This window comes from Leptonychotes weddellii, chromosome 14 (assembly GCF_054177405.1).
Source record: "Leptonychotes weddellii isolate Sample4059 chromosome 14, ASM5417740v2, whole genome shotgun sequence".
Lineage (NCBI taxonomy): Eukaryota > Metazoa > Chordata > Mammalia > Carnivora > Phocidae > Leptonychotes > Leptonychotes weddellii.
In genome coordinates, this window is record NC_138382.1 from 42,817,226 (window position 1) to 42,837,146 (window position 19,921).

At 39.9% G+C, this 19,921-nt stretch overlaps 1 long non-coding RNA gene across 1 annotated transcript in view; it reads left to right on the forward strand.

The window, feature by feature from the left end:
• The window catches only part of LOC145717037 (uncharacterized), a 186,493-nt gene that overhangs the window by 15,866 nt on the left and 150,706 nt on the right, over positions 1-19,921 (forward strand). Inside the window, exon 2 of the long non-coding RNA XR_014140017.1 lies at positions 1,761-1,867. This is a non-coding gene — a long non-coding RNA (uncharacterized LOC145717037). The remainder of the gene's footprint in view (positions 1-1,760; positions 1,868-19,921) is intronic.

Here is a 19,921-nt window from a genome sequence, read left to right on the forward strand (position 1 = left end):
CTACCATTTGCTGTGGTATGGATAGAAGGTGAGTGGCCCACGCTATGGAGGATGTAGTTTCATAGGCTTTGATCAGAATATTGGAGATTGGAGGTATCTCAGAGTTTATCTGGCTCAATTCCTTCTTCTTGTATGTGAATAAACTAGAGGAGACCCAGAGAAGTAAGGTGATTTGTTCAATATCATACTTTGAATTAGTGGAGAGCCAGGATCAGAACCAAGATCTCCTGGGGTGCTTGGGTGGCTCAGTCGATTAAGTGTCTGCCTTCAGCTCGGGTCATAATCTCAGGGCCCTGGAATCGAGCCCCGCATTGGGCTCCCTGCTTAGCAGGGAGTCTGCTTGTCCCTCTCGCCTTGCTCTTCCCCTACTCGTGCTCTCTGTGTCTCTCTTTCGAATAAATAAATAAAATCTTAAAAAAAAAAAGAACCAAGATCTCCTGATAACTAGTTTGCATATTTTCCTCTATATGTACTGCCTTTTTGTGCTCCGTGGACATAGTTTCCTTCATTTCTGTTCTTGTTCATAGCATACTTTTAGTTTGGAATTGGGCATGGTGCTAGTTTTCTAGTTTTGTGTCACAAGTTACCAGAAACTTAGTGGTTTAAAACAACACACATTTATTATCTCACCGTTTTTGTGGGCCAGGAGTCTTGACATGGCTTAGCTAGTTCCTTTGCTCATGGTTTCCCAAGGCTGTAATCAAGATGTTGAATGGGCTATGTTCCTTTCTGGAGCTTAGAGTCTGCTTTCAAGTTCACATGCTTATTGGTAGAGTTTAGTTTCTTGTGTTTGTAGGACTCAGGTCTGTTTTCTTGCTGGTTGTCAGCCAGGAGCTGCTCTCAGCTCCTGGAGACACATTTCATTGCCTGTGACCCTCTGACAACATGGAAGCCTACTTCTTCAAGACCTGCAGAAGTATCTCACCCTTCAGAAAGGGCTCAGTTACTCTTTTTTAAGAATTTGCATCTGATTAAGTCAGGCCCACCCAAGATAATCTCCTTTTTGATTAATTCATAGTCATCTGATTTGGGACCTTAATTACATCTGCAAAGTCCCCTCACCTTTGCCAGATAATATAACCTATTCACATGGGGTCATAGTCATGATCCATGTGTGTGTCCTACCCACATTCAAGGGAAGAGGATCTTTCAGGTTTAGGGAATGGGGCAGGGATTTTGGAGGCCAGCTTAGAATTCTGCTACCACAGGCTATAGATCGAGGAAGACTTCCATGAGAGGTGATGCGTGAGCTGTGAGTTACTTGAGGATACATTATTCATGCTTCTTTTATTTAAATCTCTAATGCATAACACAGTGTCTAGTACATCATTAAGTTGTAAGTTTTTGTTATGGAGTTAAATATACATACAAAAACCCACCATGAGCAGCTTTTAGAGATTTGATAAAGCATTTCGAGCTGTAGGAACTACCACAGGGTCAGGTTTAGGAGAAAGCGAGAGAGAGATTGTGACGTCTCTATGACAATTTGCTCTACATCACTGCCAATGGGTTCAGAGACTGTCACTTCCAGACCTGGTTACTGCTGCCCATAGTACCACTTTCTAAAGCATCCTGGATACAATCTTCCCAGCAATCTTTTGATGGAAGACCCCAGGATTTCTACTGCTGACCCAGCTGACTATTTGTTGCATGGTCACTGGTTTATCTTGGCTCTCAGATGCCTCTGTATCCACTGATGTCCTGATGTATCATGGATTATTACCCCAAGAATCAAGTGATACTGTTTTTATCATTTCTAGAATCCTTGAAGGAGAATTGGGATTACAGTTACTGTTCTTTGAGCTTAAAATGAGCTTCAATCAAGAGGAGGAATGAAAATTGCTTAAGTCAGACCCCACAGCTAAAGGTAAAAAATGCCTAGATTCTTTGAAAACTTTAGTTTGAAAGCATTTCTAGTGTTCAGCTCAGCTAAAGGGAAGGGTGCTTTGTTACAGAATACAATGACAGCTCTGGAAAATAGCAGCCTCTATGGCTTGCTGACATTGGGAACATAGATGTAGGAGGGGGAATAGTTTTATGAAAATCTACCTTATTTGGAAAAGGCCTTGCTTTAAGTAAAATAAAAAAAGGGCCCTGAGCTTTGTAAGTTTGGAAATGAATAGAAATAGATATTACTCGACAGACCTACCTAGTGTGTGCATGTGGGGGCCAGGATAAGAGGACTGCATTACACTGTTTTTTTCCTCTACAGGGTTGAATATAGCTCATTCTGATAAATTTTTAGTTCAACTGTTGATCCACTTTCTATTTTTTTCTGTGTCCTTCACTCCAAATTATCTTTTTTTTTGCTCTTTTCCAGTAACTTGGTGTAGAAATAGTATTTTAAATGTAGGATTTTATTAAAAATAGAAATGAACACACACGCACACACCACTGCCATCATCACCATCATGGATCTTTAGGAAACTCTCCAAATGCACCATCTTTTTTCTGTGTGTGCGGGCACGCACGCACGCACGCACTCTTCGGAATTTCTGCTGTACCTCAAGCGGTTAGCTGTTTTCCTGACCTCAGTTCTGGGGGATTCGGGCTTCTTTGCATGCTCCCTTGGGCTATTCTACATGGGAACCTCATCTCCTTAATCCAGTTTCATTCCCAAACGCGTGCAAATGCTAATGAGTTTCACTAGACTTTGAGGGATGGTTTTGGTTGGTCTTATTGTATGGTGTAGCTTTCTGCCCTCACACTGAGTCCCTCTCTTCTCTCTGTCTTTTCTTGCCTTTGCCTACCTGCTGAGTTGCCTTAGAAGCTCCAAATTCCTCCTGTCATTAAGCTTTTTTCTTCTTCCTCTAAAGTCTCGGTGCCAGCTCTTAGTTCTTAGTTTGAGTAGGGAGAGGTGGGGGCCACTTCCTACCCACGCACTTAACAAAGTTTTTTTTTTAAGATTTTATTTATTTGTTTTGGGGGGGAGCACAGACATGCGCAATTGGGGGTGAGGCGGAGAGAGAAGGAGAGAGAATCTCCAGCAGATTCCCCGCTGAGCATGGAACCAGACAGGACACAAGGCTCGATCCTAGGACCCTGAGTTCATGACCAGGGCTGAAACCGACAGTAAGATGCTTAACCAGCTGAACCACCCAGGCGCCCCAAAGTTTTTTTTTTTTAATCTTTTTTCCTTAACATGCACTGTAGTGTTAGCTGTTAAGATTAAAACATTTTCTCCATGTTGATATGTATGATGATATGTATTATATGAATATGTATATATGTATATGTTCAGAATACATATACATATATGAGGAAAATCGCAATAGAAAAACAGAAAATATTCTCTCTGTCTCTCACACACAAACACACACACGTGCGCGCGCACATACCCATACACACAAAGGAAATACACCAAAATGTTAACAATGGTCATCTCTGAGTAATGGGTTTATGGGTGATTTTTGTTTGTCCTCGTCCTTTACTGCATGCTATTTTAACATTTATGCATGTATTATCTGCAACATAAAAAGCAATAAAAAACCCTAAAATGTAACAGAAAGAGTACAATAAGATACCCATAAATCCTGCTTGCTGTCCCATAGAGCTGCCCCAGTAAGCAGGGGAGGTGAGAGACCGCGTTCTGATGTAGTCCGTTGTGACCTCGGGAGACAATTTCTCCTCTTTCAGTTCATGAAGACAGAAAACTGACCATTGATTTGACAAGTGGAGGTCCTTGGTGATCTTGAAAGAACTGTTTCAATGCTGTGGTGGGGAAAATTCTGATTTCTAAGTGGTTTATGTATATCGTCTGCAAGAAAGTAGTTGACTTACAGTCTCCTAGGAATAATAAGTCCCTTTAAAACTTGTTGGCAAAATAAAATTGGACAGCTTATGTACATGCAGTCACCTTGCATTCCTAAATGTTAGTTTTCCCTCCCTATGGAACAGAGTTTTTCTAAACTTTGCCCTTGGGGTTAGGTTCATGACCTTGCTGTCGTTGGTAGCACCAGCCAACTGGTCCAGTTGATCACTAAGCCATCCATAGTGTCATCTGCAATTCCTATTTTGAGGCGTTTTTGCCATGATGTTATATTTAGGCAGCTTTCCTGCAGCTTAAGGGAAAGCAGGCTTTTCTCTGTCAGGTAAGAAAATCACTTATTGGACCATTGTTTTTCCACTCTGATATGGAGGCAGAAGCTGACCATATGGCATGTTGTCAACTATGCAACTAGGTCCTTGATCAGCCAAGATGACACATAACAGGTTGAACAGGAATGGCCACAGGGATCTGGAGAAGATGCCTTTGGGAGTTGACAATTTTGTATATTGTATATTCTGTATATTTTCAATTTTGACTTTCCCATTTCCCTCTCCATCTCGAAATTTAGGCCTAAAGATAAATCATCTCATTAGGCGGGGGCTAAAAAAAGATTATTAAATATATGCCAGCATTTGACCTGCATGGGGGTGACAGAGTCCCAAAGTGAGCTAACTTCATTCTCTGATGCAAAAGCTATAACCCAAAGAGAACAGTGCTGCAAAAATCATGTAGGGAAAACCAGCAGGTGGCGCTGCTGCTCCGTATGTCTCTTCAGAGGCGCACACATGTGCGTAGGGAAGTTGCATTTCAAAAGGCGGAGAAGTGTTTTAATGATGCCCATGCAAGGGTCTGCTGAAAAGAGTAGCCCCTTGTTGTGTCAGTCAGAAGTAAGCTCATCTTGGAAGGGGCTTAGCTCATTTGATCTTGGAAACTGAAGACTTAGCTCCACCAAAAAGAACGGAAATCAGAGGGAGATTTGCAAAGAGCACAGCTTTCAATTCCCCCATGGAGAAATAAGGTTAGTGGTCTGGAGACAGCAAGCAAAAAACAGCACAACTAAAGACATTAGCCTTGGAGAGCCCTGAGGTTAATGTGGACGATAAGAGCTGCAAAACCCTACTACATGCTAATTTGGTTTGCTAACTTATTACATCCTTGAGAGAATATTTTTTTTCCTCCGGACTGGATGAAGAATTCCCTTGAGCAACAGAGGTTTTTGTATCAGGAGATTAAGTAGCACAGGAAATTACAGCCCTGAATTTGTGCTGTTTGAGTTAAGGTGGTGTCAGCATTCCTATTTTAAGCCATTATTTTCAAGGGTGTGAGTTTGCCTGGGACATACTGATTCAGTCCAAGTATCACCTCAGCACAGGACGTGTGTGGTGTGGTAGACTCTTGTAGACAAGCAGAATCACTACAGGGGAGATGGGTTATAGGAGTTGGCTTCCTCTCACTCTTAAACAAAAAATACAACAGAAGTAAGTTAAAAATCCACTGCAGAAACATGTAATGAGTTAGAAAAAATGTTGGAAGAAGATTTGTAGTGCAAAGACTTAGTGCTCATGCGTGAAAACAGAATTGACAAAACACACACTTATTAGCTTTTAATGATTACTTGGGCCAGTGGTCTATGAACTGAGATAGATTTCCTCGAGACTGTAATGGCCCTAAGGGGTGTCTGGGTAATAAATACTTATTTTCAGAATTGGTTAGCACACGGCCGGGAGCGTTACTCGGGAAGGCCCACTGGCTGGGTTATATGATAACATAGCAATCATAAGGGATAGAAGGTAATAAACACCTGCAGAGGTTTTATTATGGTTCAGACTCTATTCTCTGTATTAGTTTACTCCCACGACGACACCTACAATAACCCTTGTACAATAGGATTTATTATTCCCATTTTAGAGATAGAAAAAAAAAAACCCGAGGCTGTATGAGGTGAAGCAGCTTTCCTTAGGTATTCAGTTGGAAAGTGCCTGGGACTTAAACTCAGGATTATCTGGTCTGAGGCTCATAATCCTTCCACAGTAATACCTCTTGTATCTGCTCCTTAGAGGATATTTCATTCCCTTCCCATTGATCATTGTTTTTGACAAGGGTGCCTAATCTCAGTTTCCTTGTCTATAGAATAAGGATAATATCATCAGCTTCTCAGGGTTGGTGTGGAAACCTCTCAGCACAGGGCCTAACACAGAAAGCACACCACATCTGCTCCCCACCATTATATTATTATTATTATTATTAAAGATTTATTTATTTTAGAGAGAGAGTGTGTGCATGAGGAGGGGAGGGGCAGAGGGGAGAGAGAGAATCTCAAGCAGACTCTGTGCTGATCACAGAGCCCAACACGGGGCTCGATCCCATGATCCCAAGATCACGACCTGAGCTGAAAGCAAGAGTTGACGCTTGACCAAGTGAGCCACCCAGGCGCCCCTGCTCCCCACCATTATTGCTGTTACATTTGAGATGAAATGGAAAACAAGGCTATGGTAAACAGTGTGCTTTGTAACTAGACCGTTCAGCATTTAAGGGAATTATGCCACAGAAGTGTTAGTTTCCTCAATTTTCTCAGATTCATGAGGTGCAAGAGTAGAGTGCATACATTGATTTTCCAGCCAATAAGTAGACAAAGCCCAAGAAAGGAAAACAGGCATGGAAAATTGCATGTCGATGCTCAGAGAAACAAGGTGATTGTGGTAATTGAGTGGAACCGAAAGAAGTCACATGTGTGTTTATTGGCTGCCCTCAGGGCATCAGTATTGCACTTTGTCATGGTCTTTGCATAGACTGGGAGGGATAGGATCATGTAGATATACCTTCATCTCAAATCATTAGGGTCCATTTAATTAATAATTTCATTTTTTATTTATTATTTTCTTAATTTAAATTCAATTAGTCAACATGTAGTACATCATTAATTTCTGATATAGTGTTCAGTGATTCATCAGTTGCATGTAACACCCAGTGCTCATCACATCATGTAGCCTCCTTAATGCCCATCACCCAGTGACCATCCCCCATCCACCTCCCCTTCAGCAACCCTCAGTTTGTTTTCCAGAGTCCAGAGTTTCTCATGGTTTGTCTCCCTCTCTGATTTCTTCCCATTCAGTTTTCCCTCCCTTCCCCTGTGGTCCTCTGCACTATTTCTTATGTTCCATATATGAGTGAAACTTCATGATAACTGTCTTTCTCTGATTGACTTATTTCACTCAGCATAATCCCCTCCAGTTTCATTCATGTCGGTGTAAATGGTAGGTATTCATCCTTTGTGATGGCTGAGTAATACTACATTGTGTTACATGAACCACATCTTTATTCATTCCTCTGTTGAAGGGCAGGCATCTTGGCTCCTTCCACAGTTTGGCTATTGTGGACATTGCTGCTATGAACATTGGGGTGCATAGGGCCCTTCTTTTCACTACATCTGTGTCTTTGGGGTAAATAAATACACAGTAGTGCAATTGCTGGTTCGTAGGGTAGCTCTATTTTTTAACTTGCTGCGACTGAGGTTGAAGAGGTTACTGCCTGTGTCCTCCTCTAGGATTTTGATGGATTCCTGTCTCACATTTTGAGTTTATCTTTGTGTATGGTGTAAGAAAATGGTCTGGTCTGATTCTTCTGCATGTGGCTGTCCAATTTTCCCAGCACCATTTATTGAAGAGACTGTCTTTTTTCCATTGGATATTCTTTCCTGCTTTGTCGAAGATTAGTTGACCATAGAGTTGAGGGTCCATTTCTGGGCTCTCTATTCTGTTCCATTGATCTATGTGTCTATTTTTGTGCCAGTACCATACTGTCTTGATGATTACAGCTTTGGAATATAGCTTGAAGTCAGGCATTCTGATGCCCCCAGCTTTGGCTTTCTTTTTCAACATTCCCCTGGCTATTCAGGGTCTTTTCTGGCTCCATACAAATTTTAGGATTGTTTGTTCCAGCTCTGTGAAAAATGTCGATGGTATTTTGTTAGGGATGGCACTGAATGTGTAGATTGCTCTGGGTAGCATAGACATTTTAGCAATGTTTATTCTTTCAATCCATGAGCATGGAATGTTTTTCCATCTCTTTGTGTCTTCCTCAATTTCTTTCATAAGTGTTCTGTAGTTTTTAGAGTACAGACCCTTTACCTCTTTGGTTAGGTTTATTCCTAGGTATCTTATGGTTTTTGGTGCAATTGTAAATGGGATCAATTCCTTAATTTCTCTTTCTTCAGTCACATTGTTAGTGTATAGAAATGCAACTGATTTCTGTGCATTGACGTCGTATCTTGCCATGTTGCTGAATTGCTGTATGAGTTCTAGCAATTTTGGGGTGGAGTCTTTTGGGTTTTCCACATGATACTTTTTTCATGTCATCTGCCAGGAGTGAGAGTTTGACTTCTTCTTTGCCAATTTGAATGCCTTTTATTTCTTTTTGTTGTCTGATTGCTGAGGCTAAGACTTCTAGTACTATGTTGAACAATAGTGGCGAAAGTTGGCATCCCTGTCGTGTTCCTGACCTTAAGGGAAAAGCTCTCAGCTTTTCCCCATTGAGAATGATATTCACTGTGGGCTTTTCGTAGATGGCTTTTTATGATATTGAGGTATGTTCCCTCCATCCCTACACTTTGAAGAGTTATAATCGAGAAATGCTTTTTCTGCATCAGTTGAGAGGATCATATGGTTCTTGTCTTTTCTTTTATTAATGTGATCTATCACGTTGATTGATTTGCAAATGTTGAACCATGCTTGCATCCCAGGAATAAATTCCACTCGGTTGTGGTGAATAATCCTTTTAATGTACTGTTGGATCCTACTGGCTAGTATTTTGGTGAGAATTTTTGCATCTATATTCATCAGGGATATTGGTCTGTAATTCTCCTTTATGGTGGGGTCTCTGGTTTTGGGATCAAGGTAATGCTGGCCTCATAGAACGAGTTTGGAAGTTTTCCTTCCATTTCTATTTTTTGAAACAGCTTCAGTAGAATAGGTATTATTTCTTCTTTAAATGTTTGGTAGAATTCCCCTGGGAAGCTATCTGGCCCTGGACTCTTGTTTTTCGGAAGGTTTTTGATTACTGTTTTAATTTCCTTGCTGATTATGGATCTGTTTAGATTTTCTATTTCTTCCTTTTTCAGTTTTGGTAGTTTAGAAGTTTCCAGGAATGCATCCATTTCTTCCAGATTGCCTCATTTGTTGGCATATAGTTGCTCATAGTTATGTTCTTAAAATTGAATTTCCTTGGTGTTGGTCGTGATCTCTCCCCTTTCATTCATGATTTTATTAATTTGGGTCCTTTCTCTTTTCTTTTGGGTAAGTCTGGCCAGGGGTTTATCAATCTTATTAATTCTTTCAAAGAACCAGCTTCTAGTTTTGTTGAACTGTTCTATTGTTCTTCTGGTTTCTATTTCATTGATTTCTGCTGTAATCTTTATTATTTCTTTTCTCCTGCTTGGTTTAGGCTTTATTTGCTGTTCTTTCTCCAGGTCCTTTAGGTGTAAGATTAGCTTGTATATTTGAGATTTTTCTAATTTTTTGATAGAGGCTTGTATTGCAATGTACTTCCCTCTTAGGACCACTTTTGCTGTATCCAAAAGGTTTTGAACAGATGTGTTTTCATTCTCATTAATTTCCATGAATTTTTAAAATTCTTCTTTAATTTCCTGGTTGACCCATTCATTCTTTAGCAGGATGCTCTTTAATCTCCAAGTGTTTGAGTTCCTTTCAAATTTCCTCTTGTGATTGAGTTCAAGTTTCAAAGCATTGTGGTCTGAAAATATGCAGGGAATAATCTCAGTCTTTTGGTATCGGTTGAGACCTGATTTGTGACCCAGTATGTGATCTGTTCTGGAGAAAAGTTCCATGTGCATTAGAAAAGAATGAGTATTCTGTTGTTTTAGGATGGAATGTTCTGTATATATCTACGAAGTCCATCTGGTCCAGTGTGTCATTCAAAGCCCTTGTTTCTTTGTTGATCTTCTGCTTAGATGATCTGTCCATTGCTGTGAGTGGGATGTTGAATGTATTATTATCAATGTGTTTCTTTACTTTGGTTATTAATTGGTTTATATAATTGGCTGCTTCCATGTTGGGGGCATAAATATTTATAATTGTTAGATCTTGTTGGCTAGTCCCTTTAAGTATGATATAGTGTCCATTTTCATCTCTTACTACAGTCTTTGGTTTAAAATCTAATTTGTCTGATATGAGGATTGCTACCCCAGCTTTTTTTTGAGGTCCATTAGTGTGGTAAATTGTTCTCCACCCCCTCACTTTCAGTCTGGAGGCATCCAGATTGAAATAGAAATAGAAAGAAATAGAAAGGCTACCAAGAGTTTGACATAAGTCTATGTATATAATTGTGGTTCAGTCTTCCACAAGGTCGACTGCCACTGCGTCTCCTGGCTGTGGTGATGCGGGAAGTGCTTCTGTGGAGGTCATCAAGATGCTTTGGAGACAGAGAGTCTCCAACCAGGGGGATTAGGATTAGGTTGGCAGTCTGGAAGGAAGAAATCTTTGGTAGGGAAAGGAAGGGAAGTAGAAGAACAGAGAACAGGAGAGGGAAAGGGCACACAGGGTAAGAAATACAGAAGAGCAAGGAGAGGGATGCACACTCAAGAGTGGAGGCAGAGAATGAAAACTGGCCACAAGAGAACCCGCCCAGGTCTTATGTTTTCAGCCAGTTGTGAAAGAGAATTTTCTGTACAATGGTTTGGAGCTCACATGGACTGTGTGTGTGCACACACACACAGCCCATGAGCTTTAGAAAGGAGAAAGCTCAGAGAAAGGAACTGCCTCTACATGCCTGAAAGTGTGTGAAGGGTTTCTGCACTCATTAAACTAATCCTACTACAATGCCTGTTCCATTTTCCCATATTAGGCATGAGGAAAGGAAGCTCAGCCTTAGGTCACAGAGCTAGTAAGAAGCAGAGCAAAGGTTTAAGCCTACCCCTAAACTTGTGTTCTTTCTAACTAGGTCGATGATAGGTAACCTGAGTTTTCATTGTGTTGCAAGATGTCCATAGCAGAGACCTTTCTTGTTTATGACGATGAAAATGGACAAGATTGCCTATATATATAAAGCCCCTGCAGCAGGGAATGGTGTCTAGTAAGTGCTCAAGAAATGTGAGTTTACCTTCTCTGCCTCATTAAGCAGTCAGAATGCAGGGAGGCAAATCCCTCCCAGTCACTTACCAAGCTGGGCTTGATTCAAATCCTTGTACTTCGGGAGAGAAAGTTTTTTTTTTCTTTTTAATAGGAGAAACACTTTAATTTTATGAAATAGCCTCCAAGAGACCTGGGGAGGTTGCTGAGAATCAAGTTCTGTTTCATTATAAACAAAAATAATAGAAACTGCTGGACAAGGCAGGGTAATCAGTTACAGGTGACTGTCAGGAGTTGGATTAATGGGAAGAAGCCTAGAAGCACAGCAATATTGAAACACAGTGTGAATTGTGTGTTCCATTGGCTCTGGCCCTCTGGATATGGGCAGATGTGTAGGATATGGGCTTCCTTTAAACTACATTATTCCACCTCCTGAGGGATTTCAGTTCATTTCCAAGAGCTCATCTACATACCACGCAGGTCGCCCCTGGTCGAAAGTGTGTCTCTGGAGCGGACGGTAGTAAGATTTGGAATAAGGAATCAACTCCAGTTTAATGCAAAAGAAACACCAAAACTAAGTAGAGAACTGCAAATTAACACCCTCTGGGTTAATAAGGCCGATGTTGACAGAGTTTAAAATTGCTTCCACAATTAGAGAACCCAAGGAAATCTATATGTTTGGGCCTCGGTGAGGACACACCAGATAGTGATGAAGATTCTCTGCTTTTCTAAAAAAAAAAAAGGAGAGCTTTACTTCACACATGTTAAAGGGAGGGAGGGGAGTGGTGTGACGTTATCTGAAGCAGGTGGCTACTTCCTCCAACATGTCTGGAGGTAGCCTGTTTGTAGAGTAGCCTGGTAACACCATGGCTTTCCCAGCACATTAGCACGGTCCTTGGCCTGGAGGAAGACAGCCCCCCGCCCCAGCCTCAGCGCTTTGCAGATCATAAATAACTGTTGTTCTGTGGTGATGAACCTGCGTTTTGCAGAGTTTTCTACTTGGAGGCACGGAAAAATCAAGTCAAGGCCGGTGAATGGCAGAGTGTGCATCAGGATGTGCCTCGCTGCTCCGCCTCCAGGGAAGGTGCCCACAGGCTCTCAGTTTTGGACTCAGGCTTAGTGGCACCCTCTGTCCCTCTGTTCTCTGTTGACTAGTGACCCTTGCTTGGTAGCCACGGCTACATCTGAGGCTCCCGCCAGTGAGACACCACAGACATGGCTGGGGCTGGCCCTGACCCCTCTCTCCCAACAGTCTCTCTTAACAAAGAGTTTATATTTTTACTTAACTTTTGAAAATAACATCAAATCAGCACCTTCATAAGGAACTGGACCACCCCCCCAATCCCTGGTATGCTTTGGGTCTTTTCCTAGTATTTTGTCTTCATTATGTGTTACATATTCCATTTGATTTTTAGATTTCTGTAATATGGTGGAATAAAAATAATGTGGAAAAAATAAAAATATGGTGGAATAAATTAAAAAAATAAAAATCTATTTGTTGCTGCCCAGTTACTACTTTTGGACTCCAAAAATGTGGGAAAGCTTTTGTGGAGAGTAAGTGTGTTTTTATTATTTTCCTAAGTTGAAATTACATATTGTTTACCCAGGGGCCAACTCTGACCTGTGAACAAGTTTTTTTCATTTTTTAAATGATCATTATTTTAATTGGGGCTAACAGTGAGAATTTGGTGAACCTTTACATTAAAATTGAGAATGTTGGCTTTTCTTAAACATTTGAATGACCTACCCATGATAGATCCATATTCCTGCATGAAGGCACAGGCTAGAGCTGAGTGTTCTCCAGCTACCCAGTTTTTACCTCTTTTTATTCTCTCCCTGATGCCAAGATCACCCGAGTCCTATTGGTTATGGCATTTGTTTGTATATATATTTTTTCTTAAGGTAAAGAAATATTCCTCTGTACCTACAGCCATCTCATTCATTCTCATGCCTCTTCCTGCAGGCCTTTAAGTTTAGGATCCCTGTTGTAAAGCCTAGTGATCAGAATATGAGAAGCAAGGGGAAAAGAGTTAGTTACTGTGGTAACAGCTGGAGGTCCAGCCCCAATCCCTCATTCCAGGCTGGTCCTCATCCCCTAGCTGCCCTTAGTGTTGGCCGCTGACAGCTCACAGATCCCCTTCCTGTCTTCCACGTTGCTGGCAAAGTTACTGCCCTTCAAGACTCACACCCCTCCCAACACACACCCCACAGCTCGCAGCCAATGATGGATTAACCCGGGATGCAGAGGTGAGAAGTGCAGTTTTTGTTGCAGAGTTCCCACGGGATGGGACTAAAACAAGACTCCAGAGGAGGCCTGGCTTTTGCTCCGCTGCTCTCTCCGCCCTACCCTGCCTCCCTCCTCTCTGTCTCTGGAGGGCATCCTCCATCAATGCCTTGTATGAGAATTCCTGCCTGAGGCTTCTTTGGGAAATCCAGTCTGATGAGGCACTGTCTGCAAAGAGCTCCTGGGGACAGTTGGGATCCTGCTCAGGCTTCCTGATGGGACAGGAGGGAATCAGATTTGAAACGGAATATTCTAAAATCCTTGAACCCCTTCCTCCCCAGAATAATTCCAATCCCAGGGATGGTAAATACATTTTACCTCTCATCCCAATACTATTAGATTAGGATTCCCTACTTAGAGTACTGTGTTGGAAGTGTTTCTGAAGTGACATGAGATGAATGATGTTAAGGTCTGTTGGTCAGGATGTGGAAGAGGGTGGCACACACACCCTTCCTGTCCTTTTTTGCAAGCCTCAGCTTGGGCGCCATTCTTTCAGGAAGCCTCCCCTGAACCCTGAGTTAAAATTAGATGCCTTTTCTCTGAGCTTCTGTAGCAACCTGTAGTTATCTATATTGTTATTGCATTCTTAATACTTATTGAGATATAATGACATATATATTTAACTTGTGCCATCTGTAAAACCATCACCACAATTGTGATAATCAACATTTCCATCCCTACCAAAAGTTTCTTATGCTCCTATGTGATCCCTCCTGACAGTCCCTTCCTACCCCTCATCCATCCCCGGACACCCTAAACAATCACTGATCTGCTTTCTGTCACCATAGACTAGTTTGAATTTTATTTTATTTATTATTTTATTAAATTTTTTTGAGAGAGGGTTGTGGGGAGGGGCAGAGGGAGAGGAGGAGAGAGAATCCCAGGCAGGCTCCACACCCAGCGTGAAGCCCGATGACGCGGGCTCGATCTCACAACCTTGAGATCACGACCTGAGCCAAAATCAAGAGTTAAACACTGGACCAACTGAGCCACCCAGGGGCCCCAGACTAGTTTGACTTTTAGAGAGTTTATTTATATAAATTTATATTTATATAAATAGAATCACTCACTACATGTTCTTTTTGTTTGTTTTCTTTGACTCAGCACAATTATTTTGAGATTCATCAATATTGTTGTGTATATTAATAGCTTATTAGTTTTTATTGCTGAGTAGTATTCCATTGCATGGACATGTCACAATTTGTTTACCCACTCACCTGTTAATGAACATTTGTATTGTTTCTAGTTTTTGGTTATTATAAATAAAGCTGCTAGGAACACTCATGCACATGTTGAGAGAATGAAAAGGCAAGCCATAGTGGCGAAAATAATTGCAAAGCATATATCTGAAAAAGGGCTTTTATCCAGAAGATACAAAGAACCCTTAAAACAGAAATAGGAAGATGACCTGATAAAGAAATGGGGAAGAGATTTGAAAAGACACGTCACAAAATAAGATACAGAGATGATAAATAAGCACATAATATGCTCAGAATCACTGGTTATTAGGGAAAATTTAAATCAAAACAAGATATCACTACACAGCTATTAGAAAACAGCTTGGAAGTTTCTTAAAAAGTTAAACATACATCTATATGATTCAGCTGTTTTTTTATAGGTATTTACTCAAACTGAATTTTGATTTCTGATTATTTGGATGTTTCTTTCACTAGAGTGAGTGTAAACACCTTAAGAATTGGAATGCTTTTTAAAATCTTATCTTATTGTTTTATTTAATGTGTATATTCCTAGAATCAAGTAGCATGTGTGGAACCTGACAGTTGTATAGTAAGTTTAATCGTATGATTGAAAAGTGGGTAGTGGAAAATATTCCTGAATTTCCGTGTCACTGGAGGAGGATTATCATTTCCAAAAACAAAGGTGAGAACATAGAATTGCACCCTTCAGGCTCTGCCGTATTTCCTTTGCATTTCTAGTAAGAGATTTTCTAGGGTCCCATACAGAGTGGCTACTACCCATTGCCTATCCATACACTTCGCAAATCACAGTGAATACCTGTAGGTTCTTGATCTGTCTGGTGGCACTTATCTACCTAGTTTCATAGTTTTTACATGTAAAAGCCTGTGAGTTATTTAAGGGTAGAATTCAGTTCTGATTTATTTTTGCTTCTCCCCACAGCTTCCGTTTAACAATTTGTACGTATATTTGCTCAACTAAATAAGGCGATTGCATGAATTAAATACAGATTGACATCCCAGGCATGTCTTTTATTGTCAGGAAATATGGGAGCTATAAAAGAAGTAGACAGTTATACTGTCTATATTCAATTTGTCAGAGTATTGGCACTATCTCTAAGATTGGGCTCTGAAAATTTTTAAGCAAAATCTAAAAGCTATTTTCCCCAGTGAAATATTATTTATGCACATTATAGAATGCATAGAAAATATGTTAAATGCAGTGTTAGTGGAAAAGTAAATGTGGTGCAACACCTTTCTGGGGGACAATTTGGCAGTCTACCAAAATTTTAAATTTATCTCCTTTTTTTATCTAGTATCCTGATTTCTACAAGATCATCCTACAGCAAATGGTAAAACAGCCTACCAGGCTTTCTCCCATGCACTTTCTAGTTGTGATTATATAGGGAGTATGGTTTTGTATCCATTTTTTTTTACTAACATGAGATTATTATAAAATAATCATTTCCTTCTGTTGTTTCAAAGTCTTTTGCTTATTTTTTTTAACATACAGTGTTTTATTAGTTTCAGGTATACAATATAGTGATACAACATTTCCATACATTGCCTGATGTTCATCATGACAAGTGCGCTTCTTAATCCCCATTCCCTATTTCACACATCCCCTCACCCACCTCTCCTCTGGTAACCATCAGTTTGTTCTCTATAGTTAAGAGTCTGTTTCTTGGTTTGCCTCTCTCTCTCTCTCTCCCTCTTTTCTCCTTTGTTCCTTTGTCTTGTTTCTTAAATTCCACATATGAGTGAAATCCTATGGTATTTGTCTTTCTCTGACTTTTCATTTACCATTATACTCTCTACCTCCATCCATGTTGTTAAAAATGGCAAGATTTCATTCTTTTTTTTATGGCCAAATAATATTCTATTTGTGTGTGTGTGTATACATATATATATATCACCCCTTTATTCATTCATTCATCAATCCGTGGACATTTGGGCTGCTTCCATAATTTGGTGTTGTAAATAATGCTCCAATAAACATAGGAGTGCATGTATCCCTTTGACTTAATGTTTTTGTATTCTTTGAGTAAATACCCAGTAGTATGATTACTGGATCATAAGGTAGTTCTGTTTTTAACTTTTTGAGGAACCTCCATACTGTTTTCCAGAGTGGCTGAAACAGTTTGCATTCCCTCCAACAGTGGGTTCCCCTTTCTCCACATCCTTGCCAATACCTGTTATTACTTGTGTTGTTGATTTTAGCCCTTCTGATGGGTGTGAAATGATATCTCACTGTAGCTTTGATTTGCATTTCCCTGATGATGAGTGATGTTGACCATCTTTTCATGTGTCTGTTGGCCATCTGGATATCTTCTTTGGGGAAATGACTGTTCGTGTCTTCTGCTCATTTTTTAATTGGATTATTTGTTTTCTGGGTATTGATTGTATATGTTCTTTATATATTTTGGATACTAACCCTTTACCAGATATGTTATTAGCAAATATCTTCTCCCATTCAGTAGGTTGTCTTTTAGTTTTGTTGATTGTTTCCTTTGCTGTGCAGAAGGTTTTATTTTGATGTAGTCCCAATAGTTTATTTTTGCTTTTGTTTCCCTTGGCTCAGGAGACATCTAGAAAAAAATTGCTACTGCTGATATCAAATAAGTTACTGCCTGCCTTCTGCTCTAGGATTTTTATGGTTTCAGGTCTCACATTTAGGTCTTTAATCCATTTTGAATTTATTTTTTTGTTTGGTATGAGAAAGTGGTCCAGTTTCATTATTTTGTATATAGCTGTCTAATTTTCTCAACATCGTTTGTTGAAGAGACTGTATTTTTCCCATTGTATATTCTTTACTGCTTTGTTGAAGATTAATTTGCCATATACTTGTGGGCTTATTTCTGGGTTTTCTATTCTGTTCCATTGATCTATGTGTCTATTTTTGTGTCAGTAACATACTGTCTTGACGATTACAGCTTTGGAATATAGCTTGAAGTCAGGCAACTGATGCCCCCAGCTTTGGTTTTCTTTTTCAACATTCCCCTGGCTATTCAGGGTCTTTTCTGGTTCCATACAAATTTTAGGATTGTTTGTTCCAGCTCTGTGAAAAATGTCGATGGTATTTTGATAGGGATTGCACTGTATGTGTAGTTTGGGTAAGATAGACATTTTAACAATATTCATTCTTTAATCCATGAGCATGGAATGTCTTTCCATTTCTTTGTGTCCTCTTAAATTTCTACCATCAATGTTTTATAGTTTCAGAGTATAAGTTTTTTACACCTCTTTGGTCCTGGGTATCTTGCTATTTTTGATGCAGTTGTAAATGAGATTCTTTTCTTAATTTCTCTTTCTGATGCTTCATTATTGGTGTATATAGAAATGCAACAGATTTCTATACATTGATTTTGTATCCTGCAAATTTATTAATTTGTGTATCAGTTTTAGCAGTTTTTTTGTGAAGTCTTTTGGGTTTTCTGTATAGACTATCATGTGATCTGCAAATAGTGGAAGTTTTGCTTCTTTCTTACTGGTTTGGATGCTTTTATTTCTTTTTGTTGTCTGATTGCTGTGGCTATGACTTCCAGTATTATGTTGAATAAAAGTTGTGAGAGTGGACATCCTTGTCTTGTTCCTCACCTTAGGGAAAAAGCTCTCAATTTTTTCCAGTTAAGGATGATGTTAGCTGTGGGTTTTTTCATATATGGCTTTTATTATGTCAAGGTATGCTCCCTCAAAACCTCCTTTTTTGCGGGTTTTTATCATGAATGGATGCTATACTTTGTCACTGCTTTTTCTGTGTCTATTGAAATGATCTTACGGTTCTTATCTTTTCTCTTACTGATGTGGTTTATCACATTAATTGATTTGTGAATATTGAAACACCCTTGCAACCCAAGAATAAATTCCACTTGATTATGGTGAATGATTTTTTTAATGTATTGCTGGATTCGGTTTGGTGGTATTTTGTTCAGGATTTTTGCATTTGTGTTCATCAGGGATATTGGTCTTTAGTTCTCTTTTTTAGTAGTGTCTTTATCTGGCTTTTGTATCAGGGTAATGCTGGCCTCATAGAATGAATTTGGAAGTTTTCCTTCTTTTTCTATTTTTTTGAATAGTTTCAGAAGAGTAGGTCTTAACTCTTCTTTAAATGTTTGGTAGAACTTGCTTTTGAAGCTTTTGGTCCTGGACTTTGGTTTGTTGGGAATTTTTTTGTTTTTTTGATTACTGATTCAGTTTCTTTGATGGTTATTGGTCTGTTCAAGCTTTCTATATCTTAACTGCTTCAATTTTGGTAGTTTATATGTTTCTAGGAATTAGTCCATTTCTTCTAGGTTGTCCAATTTGTTGGCATATAGTTTTTCATAATATTCTCTTATAATTGTTTGTATTTCTGTGGCATTGGTTGTTATTTCTCCTTTCTCATTTGAAATTTAATTTATTTGAGTCTTTTTTTTTCTTAATAAATCTCACTAGAGGTTTATCAATTTTATCGATTTTTTTCGAAGAACCAACTCCTGGTTTAAATGATCTGTTTAATTTTTTTTTAAGTCTCTGTATCATTTATTTCTGCTCTAATCTTTATTATTTCCTTCATTTTGATGGTTTCAGGTTTTGTTTGTTGTTCTTTTTCTACCTCCTTTCGGCGTAAGATGACGTTGTTTATTTGAGATTTTTCTTGCTTCTTGATGTAGGCTTGTATTGCTATATATTTCCCTTTTAGAACTGCTTTTGGTGCATCCCAAAGGTTTTGGACTGTTGTGTTTTCATTTTCATTTGTTTCTATGTATTTTTTAATTTTTTTTATTTTCTGGTTGACCTATTTATTGTTTAGTAGCTTGTTATTTAATCTCTATGTATTTGTGGTATTTTCAGGATTATTTTTTCTTTTGATTGATTTCTAGTTTCATAGCTTGTGGTCAGAAAAGGTGCATGTTATGACCTCAATTGTCTTGAATTTGTTGAGGCTTGTTTTGTGGGCTAATATGTGATTTATTCTGTACAATATTCTGTGAGCACTTAAAACAATGTGTATTCTGCAGTTTTAGGATAGAATGTTCTGAATGTGTCAATTCATCTGTTCCAGTGTAACATTCGAAACCACTTGCTCACGAGGGCCGTCAGGGACGGTGGAAACCCGGCGGGAGCCCGAATGGACAGGCCTAGTCCACGCCGCACTCCTCAGAAAGCGGGCTCCCCACTGCGTGCAATGGGTCCATGCCTTGCTGACTCTCCTCAGGGCCCCACGCAGAGATTTTTCTAAGGGTTCCTTGAGGACGCCCAGACAACACACAGTGATCTTACAGAAGGTGGGAGTCTTTCTTCCTGCCTCTCCTCTGACCCCCCAACTGCCCCAACACAGCCCCGATCTGTCCTCCCCCTCCATCTCCATGATGACCACCCCAGTGCCAACCCCCAGTGCTCCATGCAGACCCCGTGAGCCCCCTCCCAGAATCCAGTCCCGTCTCCCCCTCCCTCCCCTTGTTGCCTCGTCCCCAAAGCCACGCAGATCTGGGCAGAACACACATCACAGCCGTGCCCAGCCACCACCCCCTGTCTCCAGGTCTACACCCGCCCCGGGTGTCTCTACCCTGCACGAGGGAGAGCTCTGTGCAGGGGCCCTGCTGCCTGC